At 32.8% G+C, this 27,724-nt stretch overlaps 1 long non-coding RNA gene across 1 annotated transcript; it reads left to right on the top strand.

Moving 5' to 3' along the window:
• The first annotated feature begins 471 nt into the window (after window positions 1-471).
• LOC112765985 (uncharacterized) lies at window positions 472-16,712 on the top strand. Its single transcript, XR_011875094.1, has 7 exons — window positions 472-632; window positions 728-782; window positions 860-1,017; window positions 7,775-7,944; window positions 8,040-8,094; window positions 8,172-8,329; window positions 16,313-16,712. It is a non-coding gene; the product is annotated as an uncharacterized lncRNA (long non-coding RNA).
• The last annotated feature ends 11,012 nt before the right edge of the window (window positions 16,713-27,724 follow it).

The following is a 27,724-nucleotide window of genomic DNA, read 5'->3' as shown; positions in this document are numbered from 1 at the left end:
TATATTTACTACCTCGGTTAAGGCAATAGTGAGTTCCAGTACACCCCTTTGTATCTTTGCTTGCCCTTGAAGAAGAACACGAAGTTTGTCATTCACTAAAGGTTGGGGTGGGTACGAGGGTTCATTGGTGGGGAGAGAGGGTTCATAATAAGAGTGTGGTGGTTCTTGGGAGTAATTGGATTGGAATTGTGGTGGATAAGGGTCATATGTAAACCACGCTAAAATCGGTATATAATTAGTCAATAAATTAAATTTTCAATAGGAAAATTAAATATGCAAAACTAATATCAAAATAGGATAGAGCTCGGCAAAACGAGAATTTTGATATCACTTTCGAAAAATTTGGCCCAAAATTGGGCCAAACGAGCCGAACCGGTCGAACCGGACCCAAACCGGGCCCGTGGGCCCAACCAACTCACTATATATAATGAGCTGAAGCTCATTTATTTCATTTCCATTCAGCATGCAGAACACGCTAGGCAGAGCCAAAATGGGGAAGAACATGTTGAAGATTCCAAAACCCTTGATTTCATTCAAATCCACATAACTTCTCGCTCCGAGCTCTGATTGACGATCCGTTTGCAGCCACGCGACCGCAGCGTTGAGCTCTACAAAGCCCATAACATTGCAAGGTAAGGAAGCCATGCTTTCTTCCTCAATTTTCTCATTTCCAGTTCTGAATTTATTGGGCTTTGGTGTTGAGATTTTGTATAATTTGGTGTTTTAGGTTTAATTTAGCTTGCGGAGCTTATTGAGCTCGAGTTGTTATGCGTGTGGGCACGGTAAGGACAACCTAAACCATAGTCCAATCTTGTATTTATGATGAGAAATCTGAAATTGGAACATGTATATGTATTAGGTGTAGATTAAGTGGGTATATAAGCATTGGAATTGAATTGGGATTACTTGGAGGTTTGTTGATGACCAAGGCTTGTTTTGGGACTGTTTGATTGAGCTTGGAGGGGCTGTAATTTCGAGTTGTGAGGCTGCCTTGGGTGAACTAAGTAATCGGCCAAGGTATGGTTTAAGTTTCGCACGTTTAATATTTACGGTGTTGTGAAAACTTAGGTTAGAGGAACCATAGAATAAGTTGGATTATTTGTTGTATTTAATGATTAGCCTTGTAATGTTGTTAGAATAGATTTGTTAGTGAATTTATATATTAGAATTATGAGGTGTGAAAGTTATTAATGGTGTGCTCTTATATTTATTTATGATGGATTAGAATTGGTGTTTGTTAATAAGGATGTAGAGTTGTGTTGTAGTGGTATTGTATATGCTGTAACTAATTATGTAATGATCAGAATTGCATGATACCAAGTTTGGGCTAAATTTGGGAATATAAGGAACTAAACTGGAAAATTTGGGACCTTTTTGTTAAATATACAATTTATGGCAAATTTTTAAAGTTAGGTTGTTAAATCTGTCCAGCAGCAGAAAAGATCAAACAGGGCAGCAATGTGTTTGTCTTGCTGCGACTTCTACGAGTTGAGTTTTGGAGCGAAACTAATTTTGTTATAAAATTGATTAACTTGCTTTATTTCTCTAAAATTTCAGAATTTTAAGAGTTGAGGATTGGGAGCTGTGAATTTTCAATATTGGTGGTCAAAACTGAAAAGAAACAGATTTCAGCAAACTATGCATCAACTTCCAATGCTTGTAACTATTAGAATTAAATAGAAATTGGGTTGCAACCAAGCCACACTTGTTTCTGGATGAGCTAGGGGTTCTCAAATCAAAATTTAGCTTAATTGGAGTTTTGTAATAAAAGTTATTCCAATTGAAAGGTACTAAGCTTGTTGGTTTTTAAAACAGATTTTGTCTCATTTTTACTTAACTTCCAGGTAATGTAACTTTTTCATTAAAAATGGTATTGACTCAGAACCAATTGAGAAAGAAACCTGGATGAGTAAAGTTTAATTACATTAATTTTCAAAGTCATTGGATTTAACTTGGATTTTATATTGAATTTTGAATATCACATGCTGCTGCTGTTTTTCTGGTTTTATGCACTGCAGAGCAGTCACGGTTTTTCCTTTATTCCTGAGACTAGAAAAATCCGAAAATTATGATATTTAGTTTTTTAGAAAGCTTATTTCAATATGAACGCCTGGACATAAAGTTTGTGCGATTCCGAGTTCATTTGCTATATTAGAAACAGAAAAGAAAATAGAGTGTCGAGGATGTCTTAGTGATAATCATGAGTTCGAGAAGTTAAAGTTCAATCCTCGTGTGATGTGATTGATTTAATGTTAGAGTTGGGTTGATTTTAAGATTATTCGATATTAAGAAGGATGAAAAGAGTTTGATAAAAAGTTTGGTCAGGACGCGGAAAGGGTAATCAAGATGAATTATAAGGGAATGACGATGAAAAATGTGAAAGGGAGGTTGTTAATAAAAGGAGTTAATATGCCATGGCTTGATGAATGATTAAATAATGATTATGACTATGAAATGGCTTATGAATAATGCTATCTGAGATACGAGTTCCCTGGGTAAGAGCCGTGGCTCGCCATCACGTGTTCCAGGTTGAATCTCGATACTCTGTTTACCCTACGTCGTAAGGGTGACCGGGCACGTATAAATTCCCGGGTATGGATAGCCCCCATTGAGTGATTTTATGAAATATGAATGTGAACTCTATGCATAGACTCTTGGGGATGCGCGACGGGGGACAGTCTAAGGTTTTCGGACTTGTCGGGTTGGCTGGATAACCGACAGATGGGCCCCATCAGCCATAGGACAGGCATGCATCATATGCATTTATTTGTATTGATTGCTATGCATTTTCTGGGTATGCCTAATTGATATATATCACCTGCTATCTGTTATACTTGCTATTTGTACTATCTGCTCATTACTTGTGCGTGACCTTGTTTGGTTGCTTGTTTCTGTTGCATTGTGGATGATGGAGGGATGGAGGAAAAGGAGAAATGGTTTGGTGTTAGATTAGGATTGAAATTGAGTGAGTTAGGTAGATTTAGAATACCTACCCCTATTATAGCTTCTGTTTAGTAATTAAGTTGGATAATTGTATAACGGAGTTCTAGGATTGCCTATGGCATTCTCAGGACCTTATTTATTATGCGCGTGACACTTTTACCATGCTGAGAACCGGAGGTTCTCATTCCATATTGTATTGTTGTTTTTCAGATGCAGGTCGAGAGGCTCCTCGCTAGGCGTCTGGATCCTGGGAAGCGAAGTAGTCCTTGGGTGTATTTTGGTTTTCTATTTGTATATGTGTATATATGTATTTAGCTTACTCTCCAAGTAACTTATGTATGCTGCTCCTCTTAGAGGTTGAGGGAGAGATAGGAGTTTATTTTGGTATTTTGGTATATTTTGGGGATACCTATGTATGTTCATATGTATATATATATATATATATATATATATATATATATTATATCCTCTGGCCAGCCTTAGCTTCGCAGGCTAAGTCAGGGGCTAGTTATGCTGTTTCCTTGGCTTTCCTTTATTCTTTTGCTTAACTTTATCATGTTCCTATTAGGTTTCTTAGCACGCAAGTAATCCTTTCCTGAGCGTTGCGCTTTTTGTTTTGCGATTTTGTTTTACCCATTTTTCAAGGCTCCTAGTTAAGTATCTTTTATCTATTATTATTATTATTATTATTATTATTATTATTATTATTATTATTATTATTATTATTATATATATATATATATATATATATTACTATTTTTAGAGGTCGTAATACCTTACTATCTCAGTCTTATGACTTAAGCATAAGATTAAGTATGGTAGGGTGTTACATTATGGTATCAGAGCAGTTTGTTCCTATAGAGCCTGAGGGACGGACTGATTATGTCTCTGGGCATACTCTGGGTGTCTATACATGCTATTTAGGGTATCTAACTGATATATGAGGCATGAATGCTCATGAGCATGCATTTGGGACTTTGAAATACTAAACTAGAGATATTGAGACTGATCACCTTGATATCACTTGTTTGGTGTGAACAGGAACCAAATGGCATCTCATGGGCGCAGTCGTGAGCGTAATCGGGATCAAGGACGGAGAGCTAATGAGGTAACCATACCAATAGATAGTTTGACCGATATCGTGACCGCAATGACGAGTGTTGCTGCTGCCATTGGTACTGTTGCTGCCGCGACCATCCGAGTAATGGATGGAATGGAACCACAAGCTGGAACTGGCAACAATGATGATAATGAATATGAAGGTGGACATAATGCTCCGAATACAGGGGTACCACTGAGTTATCTGGAGCAGGTTAATGTGGGTCAGGCAATGGGAGAAAGCTCAAGGAGGGCTGAGGTAGCAAGAAGTGATCATCGAGAACCCTTCACAAAGAAAAAGGGAAAGATTACACCGAGGAGCCAAACTTTCAAAAAGAATCGCTTGGTCGCTTCACATTCTCAGCACTGGAGCAATGACCGAAGGAACGATAACCGTCCGGATCCGAATGCTAAAGGGAAAACTAGTACTCAACTGGATGATTTAAGGTGCCCAAGGTGCAAGAAGTATCATCCAAACAGACCGTGCAGGACCAGATTAGGCGTATGTTACAAGTACGAGAAGTCGGGGCATATAGCTCGAGACTGTCCACACAAGAAACGCCAGGATGCAGTCGAATCCGATCTTCAGACCCGAGGTAATCATAAGCTAGCAGTTGAGTTTTTAACTACCTTGCGTATCATTAATATATGTATGATCCATTTGTGAAGCACGACAAGTTTTGATGATTGCGGAGTCCGAACCGATGGTTAGTCGAAGACTACTAGTTATTAAGATGGAGTGATACTTAACTAACTTAGATGAGTGACTAAGTTCTTAAAGGATGAGAGTCAGAATGATGCAGTAGAATCAGGGTGGTTAGACTTTTGAAGGTTAAGGATTAAGTGACGTAGTGGAAGCAGGTTGGACCATATCTAAGGAATCAGGAGTGTTGAGGGTTATGCGAAGTTATTGTTTGGAATTTAGTGACGGTGAAACTTTGAGGAAGAGGAGTAGAGTGAACACAACCTTTAGATGTTAATTGTTCAGAGATAAGTGGAGATGAAACCAAATCTCTATACGAGAGAATTTCTAAGACAATTCTTGAAGGTGTGTCAAAACTTCCATTCCAGAGAGAAAGCGAGTTTGCGATAGGCTTAGTACCGGAAACCGAATTAACTTCAATTGCACCACAAGTGAAGACATCATTATAACCGTAGAATTTAGGATTGAGTGGAAGGGAGTACTAGAAGAGGGAATCACCTAACCAACTATTTCTTTGTGGGGAGCATCGGTTATGCTGGAGAAGAAGGAAGAGAACGGTAGGAAATCTTATGCAGAGAGAGTGTGCTAACGAACCTTCGCGACTCGATCTAATCCTTCTTTTGAAACCTACATTGACATTCGATCCGGAGCTCTTCCTAAATAGCTTGACTACCTTTCTAACTTTACTCCTTGTGCGCATGAATATTATTTCTTCCAGGATAAGCCTGAGCTTGTCTTGGTATAAGCGCGTAATCCTTGAATCTTGTATGCTCGCTATGACTAGAGTTGCCCCTATTCGCAAACCATGTTCTTCAGAATCAGCTGAGACTTCTTTGACTCTGTACGCTCTGTTCTTCCTACCAAAGGTCTCTAATTTGAACTCTTTTCTTGAGATGCACCTAGGTTCCTCTCCTTGTGCATTCCATCATTTCGGTATAATCCTGATCAACCGTGTACAAAATTTTCTTTTTGACTCATTACGAACACCGTTTGTATTACTCATTCATTTTTCGAGCTTAATGTCCTTTTGAAAATCAACTCGAGCCTATATTAGTATCACGTATAAAATATAGTTGTGACTGTGGAGATGTTGATTCCTTAAGAGCATGACTTTTGGATACGGAAGATGAAGCAGGTAAGCGTGCGCCGTCAAAAAGAGTTTTGGAGCTTTAAATTCTTGTCGACCACAAAGCCTATGATTAATTTAATGCGCTAGAAATACACCGGTTACATAGATACCCGAATATGAAGAGAGCTTTCAAACTCCAAGAGAAGGATTAACCCCAAATCCAGTAATTAGAATACCCGAACTTATTTAACAACTCAGAATTAGTGCGATACATTACCAGAGGGGTTTAGGATACGTGTAAATACAACATCGTGAAGTGGTAACAGATGCCCTGAGTAAGAAGTTTTTGGGGAAATGCTTGGATATAAATTTCGGAGAATGGAAGGCTAGATAAGTTGGAACTTTAAATTGGATATTAAGGGTATAGATAAAGGAGTCAAACTAAATCTATTGCAGTTTTAAAACATAGCAAAGATGAAATGCAGGAAGCGTAAGGGGACGATAAAGACCTACCGAGGATGTCGAAGTCTGGCAAACAAAAGGGAACTAAGAAAAGATTTATATGTTTAATGTCGAAATAGAGATCGTAAAGTCAAAGACTTGAGGAGTGCAATAACGGTGATAAGGGGCTACTAAGAGTACTGAAACCGGTTGAATCCAGAAGACACCAAGAGAGGGTTATGTGTTGAGGTCGGAAGTTGAAATAAGAAACTGTTGTTCGAAGCTTACAAGAGAAAATTTTCGAAGTTACCTTGAGATTTCTAAAACCTACCACGAATCAAAGAAGATATTTTGACCAGACAGAAATGAAGAACGAGGTGGAAATCTATGTGATTACAAGTTTGACGTATGAGAAAGAAATGAAAGGCCACCAGAAACTGTTTGAAATGCCACAACCGTCGAAGGTTCTACATTAAAGATAAAAATGAATAGCCATTGATTTCATAATAGGTTACCAAAGACTAGGACAAAAGGTGATACTGTTAGGGAACTGTAGATCAAGCGACCAGGCCCGTTTTGCCCATCGGAGTAAACCACTTATTGGGGATATCAAAGAGACTATACATCAGGGAGAAGGTGAGACTTCACAGTATGCTAAACACCTTTGAATTAACTGAAAACTGGAATATCAAACGTCTTAGTTCCTGAATTTGACAGCCGAAACAACAGGGGAAGAGTTACGCAAATCTAAGTTAGAATTCTCACTATGAAAGCCGACAAAAGAGTTAGGTGGATCTAAGAAGAAGACTTCTCAAGTTGGAAGGAAGGGGATACCTATTTCTGAAGATCACTTCAATGAACTAGAATCGGATGATCAATCAAAAACTAAAAAACTAAATGCCTATCACATCGGACAAGTGGCGTATAGGATCGCTTTACTACCACATTGTTCGAACCTGCATGACGTGTTTCACATATCGCAGCTTCGTAAATACAATTTTGATCATAGTCATGCCCTAAAGCCGGAATTAGTTCAAGTGAGAGAAGATCTGACGTTTCCAATAACTCTCGTTAGAATTGATGATACCAGCATTAAGCGTTTACACGGGAAAGAGACTTTCTTAGTGAAAGTAACTTGGTGTTGGGCTGGTATTGAAGAATATACATAGGAGCTTGAGATAGAGATGCGGAAGGACTACCCACACCTCCATTCAGGTAACGCACTCTGAATTTTGAGGACAAAATTCCTAATTAGGTGGGTAGGATATAAACCCCGCTAAAATCGGTATATAATTAGTTAATAAATTGAATTTTCAATTGGAAAATTAAATATGCAAAACTAATATCAAAATAGGATAGAGCTCGACAAAACGAGAATTTTGATATCACTTTCGAAAAATTTGGCCCAAAATTGGGCTAAACGAGCCGAACCGGTCGAACCGGACCCAAACCGGGCCCGTGGGCCCAACCAACTCACTATATATAATGAGCTGAAGCTCATTTATTTCATTTCCATTCAGCATGCAGAACACGCTGGGCAGAGCCAAAATGGGGAAGAACATGTTGAAGATTCCAAAACCCTTGATTTCATTCAAATCCATATAACTTCTCGCTCCGAGCTCCGATTGACGATCCGTTTGCAGCCACGCGACCGCGGCGTTGAGCTCTACAAAGCCCATAACATTGTAAGGTAAGGAAGCCATGCTTTCTTCCTCAATTTTCTCATTTCCAGTTCTGAATTTATTGGGCTTTGGTGTTGAGATTTTGTATAATTTGGTGTTTTAGGTTTAATTTAGCTTGCGGAGCTTATTGAGCTCGAGTTGTTATGCGTGTGGGCATGGTAAGGACAACCTAAACCATAGTCCAATCTTGTATTTATGATGAGAAATCTGAAATTGGAACATGTATATGTATTAGGTGTAGATTAAGTGGGTATATAAGCATTGGAATTGAATTGGGATTACTTGGTGGTTTGTTGATGACCAAGGCTTGTTTTGGGACTGTTTGATTGAGCTTGGAGTGGCTGTAATTTCGAGTTGTGAGGCTTCCTTGGGTGAACTAAGTAATCGGCCAAGGTATGGTTTAAGTTTCGCACGTTTAATATTTACGGTGTTGTGAAAACTTAGGTTAGAGGAACCATAGAATAAGTTGGATTGTTTGTTGTATTTAATGATTAGCCTTGTAATGTTGTTAGAATAGATTTGTTAGTGAATTTATATATTAGAATTATGAGGTGTGAAAGTTATTAATGGTGTGCTCTTATATTTATTTATGATGGATTAGAATTGGTGTTTGTTAATAAGGATGTAGAGTTGTGTTGTGGTGGTATTGTATATGCTGTAACTAATTATGTAATGATCAGAATTGCATGAGACCAAGTTTGGACTAAACTTGGGAATATAAGGAACTAAACTGGAAAATTTGGGACCTTTTTGTTAAATATACAATTTATAGCAAATTTTTAAAGTTAGGTTGTTAAATCTGTCCAGCAGCAGAAAAGATCAAACAGGGCAGCAACTTGTTTGTCTTGCTGCGACTTCTACGAGTTGAGTTTTGGAGCGAAACTAATTTTAATATAAAATTTGATTAACTTTCTTTATTTCTCTAAAATTTCAGAATTTTAAGAGTTGAGGATTGGGAGCTGTGAATTTTGAATATTGGTGGTCAAAACTGAAAAGAAACAAATTTCAGCAAGCTATGCATCAACTTCCAATGCTTGTAACTCTTAGAATTAAATAGAAATTGGGTTGCAACCAAGACACACTTGTTTCTGGATGAGCTAAAGGTTCTCAAATCAAAATTTAGCTTAATTGGAGTTTTGTAATAAAAGTTATTCCAATTGAAAGGTACTAAGCTTGTTAGTTTTTAAAACAGATTTTGTCTCATTTTTACTTAACTTACAGGTAATGTAACTTTTTCATTAAAAATGGTATTGACTCAGAACCAATTGAGAAAGAAACTTGGATGATTAAAGTTTAACTACATTAATTTTCAAAATTCATTGGATTTAACTTGGATTTTATATTGAATTTTGAATATCACATGCTGCTGCTGTTTTTCTGGTTTTATGCACTGCAGAGCAGTCACGATTTTTCCTTTATTTTTGAAGCTAGAAAAATCAGAAAATTATGATATTTAGTTTGTTAGAAAGCTTATTTCAATATGAACGCCTGGACATAAAGTTTGTGCGATTCCGAGTTCATTTGCTATATTAGAAACAGAAAAGAAAATAGAGTGTCGAGGATGTCTTAGTGATAGTCATGAGTTCGAGAAGTTAAAGTTCAATCCTCGTGTGATGTGATTGATTTAATGTTAGAGTTGGGTTGATTTTAAGAGTATTCGATATTAAGAAGGATGAAAAGATTTTGATAAAAAGTTTGGTCAGGACCCGGAAAGGGTAATCAAGATGAATTATAAGGGAATGACGATGAAAAATGTGAAAGGGAGGTTGTTAATAAAAGGAGTTAATATGCCATGGCTTGATGAATGATTAAATAATGATTATGACTATGAAATGGCTTATGAATAATGCTATCTGAGATACGAGTTCCCTGGGTAAGAGCCGTGGCTCGCCATCACGTGTTCCAGGTTGAATCTCGATACTCTGTTTACCCTACGTCGTAAGGGTGACCGGGCACGTATAAATTCCCGGGTATGGATAGCCCCCATTGAGTGATTTTATGAAATATGAATGTGAACTCTATGCATAGACTCTTGGGGATGCACGACGGGGGACAGTCTAAGGTTTTCGAACTTGTCGGGTTGGCTGGATAACCGACAGATGGGCCCCATCAGCCATAGGACAGGCATGCATCATATGCATTTGTTTGTATTGATTGCTATGCATTTTCTGGGTATGCCTAATTGATATATATCACCTGCTATCTGTTATACTTGCTATTTGTACTATCTGCTCATTACTTGTGCGTGACCTTGTTTGGTTGCTTGTTTCTGTTGCATTGTGGATAATGGAGGGATGGAGGAAAAGGAGAAATGGTTTGGTGTTAGATTAGGATTGAAATTGAGTGAGTTAGGTAGATTTAGAATACCTACCCCTGTTATAGCTTCTGTTTAGTAATTAAGTTGGATAATTGTATAACGGAGTTCTAGGATTGCCTATGGCATTCTCAGGACCTTATTTATTATGCGCGTGGCACTTTTACCATGCTGAGAACCGGAGGTTCTCATTCCATATTGTATTGTTGTTTTTCAGATGTAGGTCGAGAGGCTCCTCGCTAGGCGTCTAGATCCTGGGAAGCGAAGTAGTCCTTGGGTATATTTTGGTTTTCTATTTGTATATATATATATATATATATATATATATATATATATATGTATTTAGCTTACTCTCCAAGTAACTTATGTATGCTGCTCCTCTTAGAGGTTGAGGGAGAGATAGGAGTTTATTTTGGTATTTTGGTATATTTTGGAAATACCTATGTATGTTCATATGTATATATATATATATATATCCTCTGGCCAGCCTTAGCTTCGCAGGCTAAGTCAGGGGCTAGTTATGCTGTTTCCTTGGCTTTCCTTTATTCTTTTGCTTAACTTTATCATGTTCCTATTAGGTTTCTTAGCACGCAAGTAATCCTTTCCTGAGCGTTGCGCTTTTTGTTTTGCGATTTTGTTTTACCCATTTTTCAAGGCTCCTAGTTAAGTATCTTTTCTCTATTATTATATATATATATATATTACTATTTTTAGAGGTCGTAATACCTTACTATCTCAGTCTTATGACTTAAGCATAAGATTAAGTATGGTAGGGTGTTACATCATACGGTGGTGAATGGTGAAAAAGAACTTGTGAGTGTAGTGGTTCAAAGCTACGTTGAGAGGGTGGTCTATAAGTACAGGGTGGGGCTTGTTGGTAATTACAAGGTGGTCCACCATATCTGCCAGCTTGGTATGCATTGTAGAGTGGTCCTTGCCATGATATCTCGGAGGGTTACGTTGCCTAAAGGGTTGATTAGATCCTCTTGGCTCCATCCATCCTTGATTGCTTAGACCTTGATGTATATTCCTGTTATAGCTTCCACTCCTTTCAACAAATTTAGAACCAAACTCAAAGCGAGAGGGGTGAGAATTCATAGTAGCTAATAGAAATAAAAGAAAACAAAAACAAATAAACAAGTAAAAGAAAAATATTTACAATAACCAATAGTAAGGCACACGTTTGCAATTCCTCGGCAACGGCGCCATTTTGACGTTAGGATTTTTGCTAGTAAAGAATTTTATAAAAATAGTCGCGTTGTAGATATAGTTTCTAAACCAATAGAAATCCCTTCGTGCAAACGTTTTGGTTGTCACAAGTAACAAACCCCTAAATAAATTGATAACCAAAGTATTTAAACATCGGGTCGTCTCTCAAGGAATTACAGGGAGATGTTCTTATTATTGGTTATGAGTTTTGTAAATTGGGAGTTTTGAAAGTAAAGAACAAGTAATTTAAATGACAAATAAAATAAATAAATAACTATAAAATAAACTCTTGGCAGGGTATGAAAATTCGGAAGTCCTATCCTAGTTATTCTTATGAGAATTGAGTTTAACCCCACTTAGTTAACCCTTACGAAACCAAGGGAAAGTCAAGTAGACTAATTAGTTAGATTCCCAAGTCCTAGCCAACTCCTAAGGAAAGACTAGAGTTAGTGGAATTCCAGTCAATTAGAGGAATTAATCAACAATCACGATAAGTTTAATAACTCAAGAGCCTCCAGTTAATCAATTAAAGCCAAGAATATAACAAAAAGCTAAATAAGAGTCATAAATCTGAAATACCTCAATTGCATTAATAAGAGAACATCAATCTAACATAAAGAGTTCATAAACCAAATTGGTAACATAAGTAATTAAATAAAAGCATTAAAGTATCTAAAAGTAAAGAGAAATATAAAGTAAAAGGAATATTGAACCTGATGAAGAGTTGAAATCCTAAATCCTTTAAGAGGAATCCTAATCCTAAAACCTAAGAGAGAGGAGAGAACCTCTCTCTCTAAAAACTACATCTAAACTATGAAAAGTGAATAATGGAAGGCCTCTCCTGAATGGATGCATTCCCCCACTTTATAACCTCTAATCTGTGCTTTCTGGACTTGGATCTGGGCCAAAAGAGCTTCAGAAATCGCTGGGGGCGTTTTCTGCAATTTCTGCACGTGGCGTCTGTCACGCGTCCGCGTGGGTCACGCGATTGCGTTATCTGGGAGTTTTCCTTGTCACGCGTTCGCTTCGATCACGCGTACGCGTTATTTACATTCTGCTCAAGGCACGCGTCCGCGTGGGTCACGCGTTCGCATCGCTGCCTTTTCGCGCTAGGCCTGCGGCCGCGTCGTCCATGCGTTCGCGTCGCTGCCAGTTTCTTCAAAAAATCTATTTTGTGCTTTTCTTCCATTTTTGTATGTTTCCTTTCCATCCTTTAAATCATTCCTGCCTTAGGAGATCTGAAAATACTTAACACACAGATCACGACATCGAATGGTAATAAAAGGTAATTAAAATAAATATTTTTAAAGCATAGGAAACATGTTTTTCACATACTTCACATAATAAGGAAGGGAAAGTAAAACTATGCAATTTACATGAATAAGTGGATGAAGGATTGTATAAATCACTTGATTTGAGCACAAAATATATCATAAAATATGGGTTTATCAACCAATCTGATTGTTCCGCCTCCGTGCTGAAGCTAGATTGTGGAAGTACCTAGTATTTCTGTCCATCTCCTTTGCATGCCTGGACCGTGAAAAGGTATACTATTAATGTCTGGTGCAATTTTCAAAGCCAAATTACAACTTTTTAAAAAGTTATTTTAGTGCTTATGGAGAAGTTAAAAAAAACGACTTCTTTCATAATAAAAAGTTTTTTATCACTCTTCTCTTAAAATAAGTATTTTTAGAATTAAAAAATTAAATACAAAATAATTTATTTATAAGTTACTTTTAATATAAATATTTATTATTTAAGCTATTTTTTCAAAAGCAACTTAAATTTATAGTTTGTGAAATTCGCATCATATTTAAAGACGTAAACTTAAATTTTCATGGCACGCAAATAAAGACCTGAAAAGGTTTTTAAATTTATTTTTAGATAAAAAAAATTAAGTACCATTTAGTTTTTTTCATACACGTTTTACAACTAAAATAAAATTATTAGAATAATTAAATGAGATAATTGAATTTAAAACAAAATAAAAAGAGATATAATGGCAATAAGTATTTATATTTATGTCAATTAATTAATTTTTTTTGAAAAATTATCTTGTTAACTTTTAATTAGAAAATAAAAACTACTTGATTTAACTATTATTTCTAATAAGGTTTAATTACTCTGTCGGTCTCTATAGTTTTGCAAAATTTTTAATTAGGTCTCTTCATGATGTTCTTTACCTACCTCACTTCAATTTTAATATTATTTCTATTTCAAAAATAACTTCAATGATCAATTATCAACTTACTTTTTCACACTCTTCTTGTTTCTTATAGGACAACAATTTGAAGATAATTGGTTTGGGTAGCATGAGAGAAGGGTTGTATGTCCTTAAAACCTCCATCACAACAAATAATCCATTTCCTACTCATATAATAAATACCACTCATTTAACATCTATTACACCTTTCAATTTATGACAAAGGTTAAAATTTTTACATAGACAATTTTTCTTTTATTTCTATGCCTCATGATTAGCCTTGTGATGTTTGTCATTTTTTCAAGCAAAAGAAACTTTCATTCTCTCCCAGTTTTAATAAAGCTAATGTAATTTTTGAATTATTGCATTTTGATATATGGGACCGTTTTGACAAAATTTAATCCATAATCATAAATATTTTTTAACTATTGTTGGTGATTTCAGCCGTTTTACTTGGGTAGTTTTATTGCAATCGAAAAGCGAAGTATAAAATCATGTCAAGAATTTTATTGCATTGGTCGAAACGCAATTTAACTCCAAAGTTAAGTATATATGTTCCGACAATGGACCGGAATTTCTCTTACATGATTTTTTTTCAAAGGGCATAATTAATCAACGTAGTTGTGTTGAAACACCCGAACAGAATGGGAGAGTGGAACGTAAGCACCAACATATTTTAAATGTGGCTCGTGCTCTCATGTTTCAATCTAATTTACCTCTATCATTTTGGTCCTATACTATCAATCATGCAGTTTATCTAATTAACCGAATTCTTTCTTCTATAAATAATTTTAAAACTTCTTTTGAAATTTTATTTAATAAATCTCCTGATTATAATGATATAAAAGTTTTTGGTTGCTTATGCTATGTATCAACTGTCATGACTAATCGTTCTAAATTTGATCTAAGGACAAAGAAAGCTATTTTTCTTGATTTTAAAAATGGAATTAAAGAGTATGTTGTTTACACTTTGAAAAATAAAAAATTTGAAATGTTCATAAACATTGTTTTCTATGAAATGGTAATATCTTTTGTCACTAGTACTAAATTTGTTTTAAACATACCAAACCCACACATGTCTAAACAAAACAATTTCATGAAACACCAACGAACAACCCATTTTCCTTCCCATTGGGCCTAAATCATTACCATTGGGTTGACATCTTTATTAAGTCATTGTCCGCTCATCTCTTTCATTTAATCTCTCAAAAATAGGAGTTCTTGATATTTTTCATCTTCCAACTTGTGGGGGCATATTAGAACAATAATAAGTAGTTATGTTAGAGTAATAATAAGTAGTTGAGAGTTAGTAGTTAGTAGCTAAATATTTAAGAGGTTATCCTTATAAATAACATGACCAGTGACAGACCCAGAAAATTTTAGAAGTGGGGGCAAAAATATATATATTAAAAAAATTTTGTTAAATATTATTAATTATATGAAGATATAAAAATTAAAAAGATTCAGTAAACATTTTTATTCTTAAAATATTATTCATTATATATAATTTATAAAAAAATATTTTTTTATTTCTAAAATTTAAAATTAAAATATTTAAATTAAATTATAGATAACTTATTATCCTAACTAATCTTTTTATACACATTTAATAATAAAAAACCGAATTAACTGGCATATTAGTGCCTAATGATACATCAGTATTTATAATTTGAAATTAAAATTATATATAAATACTAAAAAAATTAAATCTTTATATGAAAAGTATGTTTATATAAAATAATAAAAACATAATTTATAATTTTTTTATTTCTTTTTAAAATAATAAAATTTATTATATATTTTTTAATTTAATTTTGATATAATATTAGATAAAAGATTTTATGTATCTGTTTAATTATATATTGTAATTAAAATATTTTTATCATTATTTTTAAAAATAAAAATAATTTTAAATTAATAAATTAATCAGTTCATTTTAAAATTTTATATGCAACATAGGTACATATAATAGAACAAAAAATAAAAAATAATTAATAAGGATGAATAAATCGAGAATAAAATAAAATATATAAAGTCACGAAAAAAAATAAAATATTAGATTAATACCTAAACTATAATTGTTTGAATTAAAAATTTCAATTGAAAATATCAAAAAGAGAAATAATGAAATTGAAATATACATAGAGTCATGGAGAGCTATATAAAAAAATTGGAGAATTTAAAATTTACTTTTTGATGAAGAGAAGATGACCATTAGACAAAGAATAGAAAAAGAAGATTGAAAATATAAAAATAAGAAGAGGGTTTAAGAGAATAATAAAGAAGTGACTATACAATAATTAAATTTGATTAGGTTAAATAATAGTCAAAATAATAAAAAAATAAAAAAATAAATTTAAAACTTTAACTAATTGAATTTATTTTATTTATAATGGAGTCATTTAAAATTTAAAATGGAAGCATATTATATATAACTATATTTTTTAAAACAAAAATTAAAATTTAAAGTGGGGGCAAGTGCCCCCTCATTGTTGTGCTTGGGTCCGTCCTGAACATAACCCTTTATCATGTAAACAACAACTTTAATACATATTCTTTATTTTCTTATCTCTATTTTTTTTTGTTAACATTCTTCAAATTGGGGTACCCGGTCCTGACGTATATCCAAGATTACTAACTCTATTTACAGTTACACCAGATCTGAATAATAATCACCGTGCAGACCAGGAGCTTGTTCCTGATGTTCCTATTGCGGCCCATGAGGCTGGGCTGCGGTTGGGCTGCGGTTCCAAATCGTGCTGTTAATTCTGCTGAGCGTGCGGTTAACGACGATGTTCCACTGCGCTTGAGGTGAATGCATTCATATTGTTCTTTGATTCCTTTGGAATGTGGATAGGAAGCCGCAAGAGAGATGGTTATTGTTTTAGACACTGTTTTTTTAGTCCCTTGGTGCTATCTTTAGTTAATTAGTATTTTTGTGAGAAAATGTAATCATGCTTTTGTAATCGAATATCTAGTTCTTTGTGTATAGACTTGGCAGAACTGAAACGACATTTGAGTTACCTTAATCTAGTTCTTGTTTTTCAGTTTTTGTTTTTCGTTTTCAAAAGAAATTAATAAAAAATATGATTGGTATCACATGACTGCTATAACATATATGGAGGAATTATTGTTGTAAATTTGTTCTATTTTTTCTCTCTAAAAATATATATTCTCATTTTTCTGAGATATAACTCAGTTGCAGCTGATGATATGTTGTATTTATGAAGTATAGAGTTATCTATAACAAAGAATTTTATTGGCCTCCATTAACGAAATATGGCGATTTAACGAAATATGACAAAAGTGCCTCCATTCAATCCAAGCATAGTTATTTGGTTACATCTCGTAGTTAATGTTAGCCTCTGGTCTAAAGCTCTAATGTAAAGCTTTGAATCTTTTAATTTGTTAAATCATGTAAAGGAAATTCAATTTAGTCAGTCATAAGATTTCAAGTGTGATTAAACAAAAAGGTGTACGGTGTATTGATGTTTACCCAAGAATCGTGTTTAAAAAAAAAAGAGCGCTAATAAAATTAGAGATTACTTTATTTTATACGAAAGTAAAAGTGTAAAACTCAAGATTAAAATACAACTAGTTTTCATAATAACTGGAAATTATAGAGCGACCGCATCAGTTTTGAATATTTCTGTTGTTACCTAACTAGATGTACACTCGAACAATACAAAAACCTACCTAGTCATTTATTTTTAAAGGAAACTTATTGATGCAATGACCAATATCCGACTATAAGTGAAAATTTTTATTTTAATGTAAGTATAAAGTTTTTTAAGATTAAAAAAAATTATTAATTAATACAATAATAAAGAATTAAAAATAAAATCATATCATATCTAACACATTAGGAAACAAAATATCAGTACAACTATATAAATTACATTAATCACACGATTTTGATGCATGAATAAAGCTTAAAATATTATTATTCTATTCTCAAAATTCAATCTAAAAATTATGTTTAATAACTTAATTCACTTAATTAGAGTATATTCATTAGAATTATTTTTGTAACAACAGCAAATGAAAATAAAATTTATTCAAGAGCAAGTTTAAAATAAAACACTAGCAATTAATGTGAATTTAATCAAGTATTAAAATAAAATAATGATAAACTATTGTTATATTAATATAGTGAGATCATGAATTTGATTTGTTTATAGATTTATAACTAAGTCAAGGAAGAACGATAGCCAACTCAAACTTATTTCGTTAACAGTTTGATAAGTTAAAGTGATGATGTTGATGCTAGATTTTGAACTTTAATTTGAACTTATATATTTATGTGAATTTAATATGGTACTGAAAGGAAATTAGGATCTTTTTTATAACATAAAAGATAACCAAAGTAAGAAAAGGAGAAAACAAAATTTCAATATCTGAGACAGATCATAAGAGACTAAGACTCAGTATCATGTTTGTTAGTTCAGAGACTAGTACTAAAATTATAGTATCTGTTCCCAAAATTTCAGAAGTATCTCCAAAAAGTGGGGACATGGGACTGAAATTTGGTGGGACGAAAACTGAAACTTTAATAACACTTTTCACCAAAATTATCATCATTTCAATTAATTAATTAATTCTCAGTTTACTCTGTGTACAAATTAAATAGAGTTTTATTCTTATTTTAGTCTCTGTCTTCCACTTTACACCAAATATAATACTGAGACTTATTTCAGTCTTGGTCTCTCAGCCTCTGTCTCTCAATTTCAGTCTCTCAGTCTCTGTCTCTCAATCTCAGTTTCTTAGTCTCTGTCGCTCTTCCAAATGCTACCTAACATAAGCGCCGACAAAAACAACGACGAATATTATCTGATCCGTACTGTCACCGCATCGGATAAGATCCACACTCTAAAAGGATCGGTGTGGTTGTAGGATGCGACAAATTTTTCATTAGTTTAGGATGGATACCAATTTAGAAAGACCATTTTATCAATACTCTAAAAATATATTTGTCTCTTGAATATGATAGAAAAATAGAGAAAAAATAGGTTTAAAAGAAATAAATAAATAAAAAATAACCTAAAAATATAATTTTTTACAAAAAAGATTAATATATAAAAAATAAAAAAATAAAAAAATATTATTAATAGTTATAATATTATATTCTTTTAAAAAAAGGTAATAGGTTTGTTTTTGGTTTCTATAATTATGATTTTACTTGTTAGCATCCTCTGTATTATACCTTAATGACATCAATACATGTTCAAAGTATAACTATTCAAGATTTTTATTTCTTTACTGTATGACTGAAGTTAGAGTTTTTGTCCATTTCTATCACTGAATTCAAAAATTTTGTAAGATTTAATTTAAAAAAATATTGTAAAAGACTATCAGAAATATTTAATTATTAAAAAAGACCTTTAATATAAAAATTATTAAGGAAGATTAATTTTTATAATATTTATAAACATTCATTTTTTAAAATTTCAAATGTATATGTAATCTATAGCCCACTTTATATTTTTTATTATTATTATTATTATTATTATTATTATTATTATTATTATTATTATTATTATTATTAGGGATAAGTATTGTTTTGGTCCCTAATGATGAGAGTCAGAATCGAAACCGTCCCTGATGTAATTTTTTATTTAGAATTGTCCTAAACGTTTTATTTTGTATTAAAATCGTTCTTTTAAATTTTTATGGACAAAAATACCCCGTCACCACCAACACTTTTACCACCAACACTTTTACCACCACCATCAACATCTTTACCACCACCAAATACACCAAATCAGATTCAAGAATGCCAAATTAGATTAAACAACATCAAATTCAATAACAAAATCAACACACAATAATAATGAAATCAGAAAATAACAAATAAAAATTTGAATTAGAAGTAAAGACAAAAGCCGAAGAAGGAGAAGCTCAAACAGAAAAAAGAGAGGGGGAAGAAGAGATGACGGCGAGTCAGTGACCAAAGGGGAGGAATCGCCGCCGTTACACGTGTCACCGTCGCCATCGTGTCGCACCTAGGGGGAGAGAGAGAGGACGCAAGCCAGTGACCAAGGGGGAGGAGTCGCCGTCGTTACACGCGTCGCCGTCGAGGTGAGAAATGTGTTGCGCCCAGCCGCTGCTCAGCCTCGTCCCGCCGCGAGGGGGAGGTCGTCCCGTCGCTGCCGAAGAGAGAGAGAGACAGAGAGAAGAGGGAGCCCGCGAAGATGGAGAAGACGCGACGGTGGTGGTGAGTGGTCACCGTGTTGTCGTGGCTTCCGTCTCCCCTCCCCTCTTCCCCTTCCCCCCTTCCCCCTCTTCCTTTCCCCTTTCCCCTTTCCCCTCCCCCTTGCGTACCCTTTTTCCTTTCTCCCCCCCCCCCCCACGCATTCTTTCTTTTATTTTTTTTAAAATTTTATAATTTTTTATTAAAATAAGGATAATTTAGTAATAAAATAAAAATTTTTATTAAAAATGACGATTTTAATACGAAATAAAATGTTTAGAACGATTTTAAATAAAAAATTACATCAAGAACGATTTCGATTCTGACCCTCAACATTAGGGACCAAAATAATACTTATCCCTTTTATTATTATTATTATTATTATTATTATTATTATTATTATTATTATTATTATTATTATTATTATTATTATTATTTATACATATTTTAAGTTAATGTTGCCAATTTTTTTTGTAAGGATTTATACATATTTTTAAGTTGATTTGATTATAAGATTTTACAATGACAGACATAATTAGTATGTTATAATTGAATTGAGTTCTTTTCATAATTCTCTAAAAATAATAAATAAAAATATAGAATTTGGATATAAATTTTGAATAAAAAATACTTTATTCATTAGTATTTATTCGCTATATTTATTTATTAGTATTTAATTCTAAATTATAATTAAGAAAATATTAATTGTTATGTTTGATTATCTAAACCGATCAGTCGCGGATATGTATCCGCATATCTGATCTACAGATCCACATATTCACACACCTAATAAATGAAGAGTAAATTATTTGTATAATTATAGTATAATTTATATTTAGTATAATTAGTAATAAATTAGAATATTATCTTTTTTCGAATAATATAAGGGTCTAACTATCTTGTACCCATATTAAAATTACAAAATTAGAAAGAAAATCAAAAGAATATCATATCCAATAATTAATTTGTTTAGATATCTAAATATCAAATAATTTAATATAATATTAATTATTTAATATTAATATATTAATTGGTAGCATAGTTGATAGATAGGACAAGACTATTTAATTTAATTTATTTGATATTAACTATATAATTTGATTTATTTAAAATTATAAGTTTTAAATGTTCTATTTTCCTTCTATTATCATTATATCTATTCATTAGTATTTAATTCTAAATTATAATAGAGTTATCTTGATTTAATTTTAAAATAAATATATAAATAAAAAATACTTTAGTTACTTTGTTCAATTATGAAACCCTATTACGCTTTTTCATTTCTGCTTCTACATTTTTCTCTTTTCCTTCCCCCTCTATCCATTTTTCAGATCTCTCAATTATGAACCCAACTCACCTTGCACAATGCACATACAAGTTATAAGCTACATCCGATGTTTCAAATATCTGGTTTATAATATCATCGGTCGTCGCAACAACACACTTACTACTGTTGCCACCACAATCAAAAGTGCAATTTATATTCTCTTCCACACCAGTCATCATGCAATCTTTAACATTGTCTTGTGAATTGAGTAGTTCCGAATCAACATCCATTGCACCCAGACTCATTTTTTTTCTAATTCTATATATGTAAAAAAGTGAAATTTTACCCTATAAACAAGAACAGATAGAAGTAGGAGATAGCTTCATAAGACATCTTAACATAAACTAAAAAATAGACTAAAATGGAAGTTAACAAGAACTCTGTATGTAACTCAAACTTTAAATAAAAAATTGATAAATTAAAACCAAGTTATAAAGAGAAAACACAACATACAAAGATGAATTGTAATCCAAGGGGCCTAGAAGTAACAAATTCAAGGTTCAATCACTAAAAAATTCAATTCAATAATGATTTTCAGCAATAAAAAGATTTAACTATCAAAATTATTTGAGTAGAACAAAAACAAGCTTGAATTTCAATGAATGTTACAATGCCAAATTCATCTCAATGATTTTTCAGCAATAGATCAAGCTATGAAGATTCAAGAGTATGCATTAGAATGATAATATTATGGCAAGCATTAACTTGTGGCTCAATATATAGAGGGTATTTTCCTTTCATCAGTAGAATTATACAATTATTAATAAAAGTAAATATACATTTTAATTTTAATAACACTTTATAATTATCGTAATCACCATAAAAAAAAAAATATATTTATATATATATATATATATATATATATATATATATATATATATTGATAAGATCTCAAGTCTAACCATTAAAAATGGCCATTGCAAATGTTCACTTTCATGATTGGATGTGCGTGGATCTTAAACTTTGAGATAGAATACGTGTAGAAAAGTTGTTTTCATCCCTTGATACAGTCTAGTAGAAATTAAAGAACCTTTATACTCATATATATGTTCCTATGGTTCTATTGGTTCTCTAATTTTCCAATTCGGGATTTGTCCCTTCTAATGTTTTGTCAATGAAAAAGTAGGACGAAAGGACATAGAAAACCTTTAATACGTATACAAAAGACAAAGAATTCAACAATGAAATACCAGAATATTAAGACCTTATCATATATATAACTATATATTCTCTTTGCAATTCGCAACTCTGCAATTATATTTTTTTATATTACTATTTTCCTTTCATCACTACTTCTTATTTTAAAGTCCATATTAATTTTAGTTACCAGCTTTTTGCGTAATCCATTTAATTTTGTTTGATTCCAATTATACAATTATACAATTTTAGCTTCAATCATTCATACAGTTCATCTTTTTATGAATACCCATGTGTCTATATTGGTGATCTTCACTCGATGTGATTATTTTCGGCAAAAAAATCAAACACAGCAACCAAACACAAAAGAGACGAACAGAAAAATTTGTTGGAACTCACCAAATTGGACCAGGTTGTAAGAAGGAAGCCAAGGAGTTGCTGAAGGCGAGAAGGAAGTCAGGGACCTGCTGCTTTTGTCTTTGGCGTCGACGGGCGTAACGACGGTGCGAGACTGACTGCAAGGCGGTGACAAGACACGGAGCGGCGACGACGTCTAGTTCTGGGAGCTGCTGCTACTGCCGCCAATGACGACGAAGGCAGGGAAGGCACGCGAGATCGGAGACCGCAGGAGACCGACGACGAGCTTGTCGGAGACAGTGAGAGAGACCGATGCTGATAGAGGGAGAAAACTTGGGTTCGCGTCACTGACACGTGAGAGATGAGAGAGCTTCTGTGACAATGATGTTGAGGGAGGAGAAGGTATTGTGAAACGACATAGTTTCATGGATTTAAGAAAAAAAAAAAAAAGATCCGGATCGGTTTATTTAAACAAGACGGGTCGAACCGGATTTAAAGCATTTGGTTTAAAAACAGATTTTATTAACCAATTTTTAATAAACAACCAATCATAGAGTGACACGTCAGTAACTTTAAAAAATTTGTTTTAAATAATTTAATAAGGTGTTGTGTTCTAGATTTTGGTGAAAATTGGGACACCTATCTACCTTTGATCGAGTTCTCTTATAATAAAAGTTATCAAGCCAGCATTCAAATGACACCATTTGAGGCTCTTTATGGGAGAAGATACAGATCACCTATTGGGTGATTTGAAGTTGGTGAGGTTAAGCTTTTGGGACCAAATTTGGTACAAGATGCAGTTGAGAAAGTTCGTTTAATAAGAGAACGTTTATTAGCAGCTCAAAGTAGACAAAAAGCTTATGTTGATAATAAGAGACATAACTTAGAGTTTTCAGTGGGTGATCAAGTGTTTCTTAAGGTGTCGCCTATGAAGGAAGTGATGAGGTTTCGAAAAAGGGGGAAGCTTAGTCCTCATTATATTGGCCCATTTGAGATATTGGATAGAATAGGTACAGTCGCTTATCGCTTAGCACTACCGTCTGAGTTGTCTATGATTCATCCAGTTTTTTACGTATCAATGTTGCGCAGATACCTTTCTGACCCATCTCATGTGCTTGCACCACAAGTCATAGAGCTAAAGGAGGATTTATCATTTGAAGAGGAACCCGTGACTATAGTTGATCGCCAAGTAAAGAAACTACGTTCTAAAGAGATAACATCGGTGAAAGTTGTTTGGAAAAACCATTAAGAAGAAGAAGCAACTTGAGAGGTTGAGGATGCCATGTGTGACAAGTATCCGTATTTGTTTGAAACTAAAGGTAATTATCATATAAGTTTAAAATTCGAGGACCGAATTTCTTAAGGAGGAGAAAATGTAATAACCGAAAAAAAAAAAAAAAGAAGGAAAGCATGTGGGGGGCACATGCCCCACTTAAATTTTCTTTCCCTCTCCCCCATCCGTCGAAGATCCCCTCCTCCTCCTTCCTTCTTTCATTTTCTTTTATTTCTTTCCAACAACAAAACCTAAAACCCTCTTTTCCTCCTTCCTTCTTTCTTATTCATCTCTTCCATCTTTTAATTTTCTAAACAATTTTAAATAATTTAAAAACTGCACCAAATTATTTTTCTAGAAAGTAAATTAATTTTAAATTATTTTATGATACAATGCACTAGTTTAAATTAATTTACAAAATTTAAAACCCGTTTTAATTCTTAAAACCAATTTAAATTGGTTTATATCAGTGTTTAATATATAAGAAATTGATTTTAACCGTTTATATAAAAATAAGGTGAATACTATGGTGCCTAAAGGGTAATGTCTATTTATTAAAAAAAGTTCAAAATTAATATTTAATTTAAAAGATATAAAAATAAATAATTTTTAAAAAATCAAAATTTACTACAAAAGGTAAGTTAGACAAAATTTAGGCACGAACTCATAGGCACCATAGAATTGACCTAAAAATAACTGGTTTTAACCTACTGGTCAGCTTGGACCAATATGATCACTTGCAGAGTGGCAGATTTAGAAATCTTATAAATAGAGAGTCGAAAACAAAAAATTTATATAGTTAAATATTGTATCATATATTTGGTGATAATAATTTTTTTATTAGTTTTTAATAAAAAATTTCAAGTGCCATATTAAAATTAAAATTTCTCTTAAAAATAATTTTATATTTTAATATTATTTATAACTAAAAGTAATTTTAAAAAAATTATTTATATCAAATTTTTTTTTGCACAAAATTCTAATTTTTATTTTTATTATAAAAAATATAGTATAAAATATAAATTTGTTTCTCTAATACTTTTCATCAGTTTCAAATTATTATAAAAATGAAAGTACTTTTATATAATAATAGATGTAAAAATTAAAAACAAATAAAAATGAGAAAGAACAACAAAAAAAGTTCATCGAACAAAATAAATTTAACATGGATAAAATGGGATTTGAAACTGAGTTTAAGAGTATAAAATACATTCTTTCAACCACTAAACTAGTAGAATCATTCTTAAAGTTTTAGATATCATATACCATATATTTTAGGATAATTTATTTATTTAATCGAAATTAGTTACAAATCTATCATATTGTCCTAAAATCAATGCACTACAATTTTGCGCTCCCATCTATTATGTAAATCGTGGAGTTTGACCAAGTTTTAATCTTCTATAAATCGTTGTACTAATATGTGTATCATAGAGTTCAGAAATTTGAACCTAAAACACGTAAAAGTATCATGATTTTAAGTCCATAAAGTACTTTTATGGTACTTTTATTTATTGTGATGACAAATATTTAGTTGATTTATTGATAATTGATTCTAATTTATGGTTTGATTATTTGTGTAATAAAGTTTTAGGATTTTTATTGGTATAAATATTGATTTGATTATATTTAAAAAGAATTAACCATTAAGAGCAAGATATGAAAAGAATATGGAAGAGATTGTTGCTGCCAAATAAAAAAGTAAACAATCACAAAAATTATTAGTTAATGGACAGCAACAGCTAGTGTGAATCATAAAGCTTTAGTTTTGCTATAAAAGAAGATGAGCCTTCAGGGAAAGACGAGAAGAAAATTCCAAAATCATACACTACATGTTTGATATATATCATTTTTTTCCATTTTGATCTTATTTTGATATATTCAATTTTTTGTTTGAGTCTTCCTAATAAAGAGAAAAAGGCATATGGTTTCATAAGAGATTATTTGAAAAGCCTATGAGTGAAAAGTCATAAATTAAAAAGAAAAAGTAAAATAGTTAGAAGAAATTTCGCTACTTTAGGATAGTTAGAGTTGCTGCCGCCGTTCACCGGGGCTTCAATTGTCGGCTCCCCTATCAACAAGTCACTTCCTTGACAACTGCGTAAACTGTAGCACGCTAGCGCACGTACTCTTCCTCTATCTATGAGCGAGACTCCATCCAAATTTGCCACTTGTTGGGTGACGCCCACTTTTCTATAAAGACCGACCCCACCACTGAATGATGAACTTTTCCAGTCTTTCCCAATGCAAAGGAGAGGGCCCGATCTGGAGAGAAGATAGAGTAAAGTCCTTACCCGCTTGAATGGAATTCATATCTCCTTTGTCTGGTCGAGAAGGGAGACATATGTGCTTTCTTCGCTCTCATCCCTTGTGTAAGAATCTTACATAAGATACTCCTTCAGACCTGGAAAAACCTTCAAGGGTTTAGAATGAGGTGGCGGACTAATGTCCTTAACTCTTTCAAATGCCCACAACCACAACTGTAGTAACTAGAAGGGACCATGTAACTTTACTACTTGTTCCTGCCCTTTCATCACCGCCATGTTATAAGTTTTCAATCCAATGGCAGTCACAGTGGAAGCCTAGCATATGCTCCTTTCGATGATTTGTCATTGATGTTTTTGTTTGGTCTTAGTGATTTGATTTGTCTTGGCGTTTGTTTGTGAAGCAAGAAATTGTTGCTTCATTCGTCTTGGCATAGAAATGGTTTAGTTTGTTTGTCTTTGTCTTGCTCTTGATATTAGTGATTATAATCTTGAAATTGATATAGTAAAATTCTACTATTATTGTGGTGGAGACTGGATGTAGACCTTATAGCACTTCGAGGTTAAATCAGGATACATGCTGGTGTCGCTCTATCTATTCTTTTCTTTTCTATCTTCTGTTAGTGTGAGAGACTAAACAAATAATGAAGTATCTGATTCTGAAATAATTAGTACTCAAACTAAACCTAAAGAATAGAAATCTCATCAGAATTATCCTCATAAATTTATTATTGGAGATCCATCAATGGAAAGAATTATAAGATCATCACTAGAAATTCTGAATTCAAACAATATGGCATTTTATTTCAACTATTGAGTCTAATAACATTGAAAAAGCTCTTGATAATCCATTTCAGGTGAAAGCAATGGAAGAAGAGTTGCAATAATTAAAAAAAAAAGATGTGGATGCTAGTGCCTAGGCCAATTGGAAAGAAAGTAGCCAAAACTAGGTGGATTTTTAGCAACAAATTGGGAGAAAATAACACTATAGCAAAGAATAAAGCCCAACTAGTAGTTCAGGGGTTTGTCCAAGAAAAAAAAATTGATTTTGATGAGTCTTTTACTCTGGTAATAGAAGCTATCAAATTGCTATTTGCCTACGCTACACACCAAAGATTCAAGCTATTTTCAAATGAACATAAAATGTGCATTTTTAAATGGAATTATAGATAGAGATTTATGCCGAACAACCCCCAAAATTTGAAAATAAAAGTTTTTCTGTTTTCAAACTATCTAAAGCTCTTTATAGTTTGAGACAAGCTCCTAGAGTTTGGTATGTGAGACTTGGTCCTTTTAAGTTAAAAATAATTTGCAAAAGGGTATAACTGACCCTACTCTATTTATAAAGAATTTCAATGACAATTTTATTTTAATACAAGTATATCTTGATGATACTGTCTTTGAATCTGCTAATGAAACTCTTTCTGTAGAGTTTACAAATTTAATGACAAATGAATTTATATGAGTTTTCTGGGTGAACTTGCTTTCTTTCTCAGGCTTCAAATAAAACAAAT

The sequence above is a fragment of the Arachis hypogaea genome, chromosome 17 (genome assembly GCF_003086295.3).
Source record: "Arachis hypogaea cultivar Tifrunner chromosome 17, arahy.Tifrunner.gnm2.J5K5, whole genome shotgun sequence".
In the NCBI taxonomy this organism is placed as follows: Eukaryota; Viridiplantae; Streptophyta; class Magnoliopsida; order Fabales; family Fabaceae; genus Arachis; species Arachis hypogaea.
Note: the sequence above shows the minus strand (reverse complement) of the source record. Positions and strands in the feature narration are given on the sequence as shown.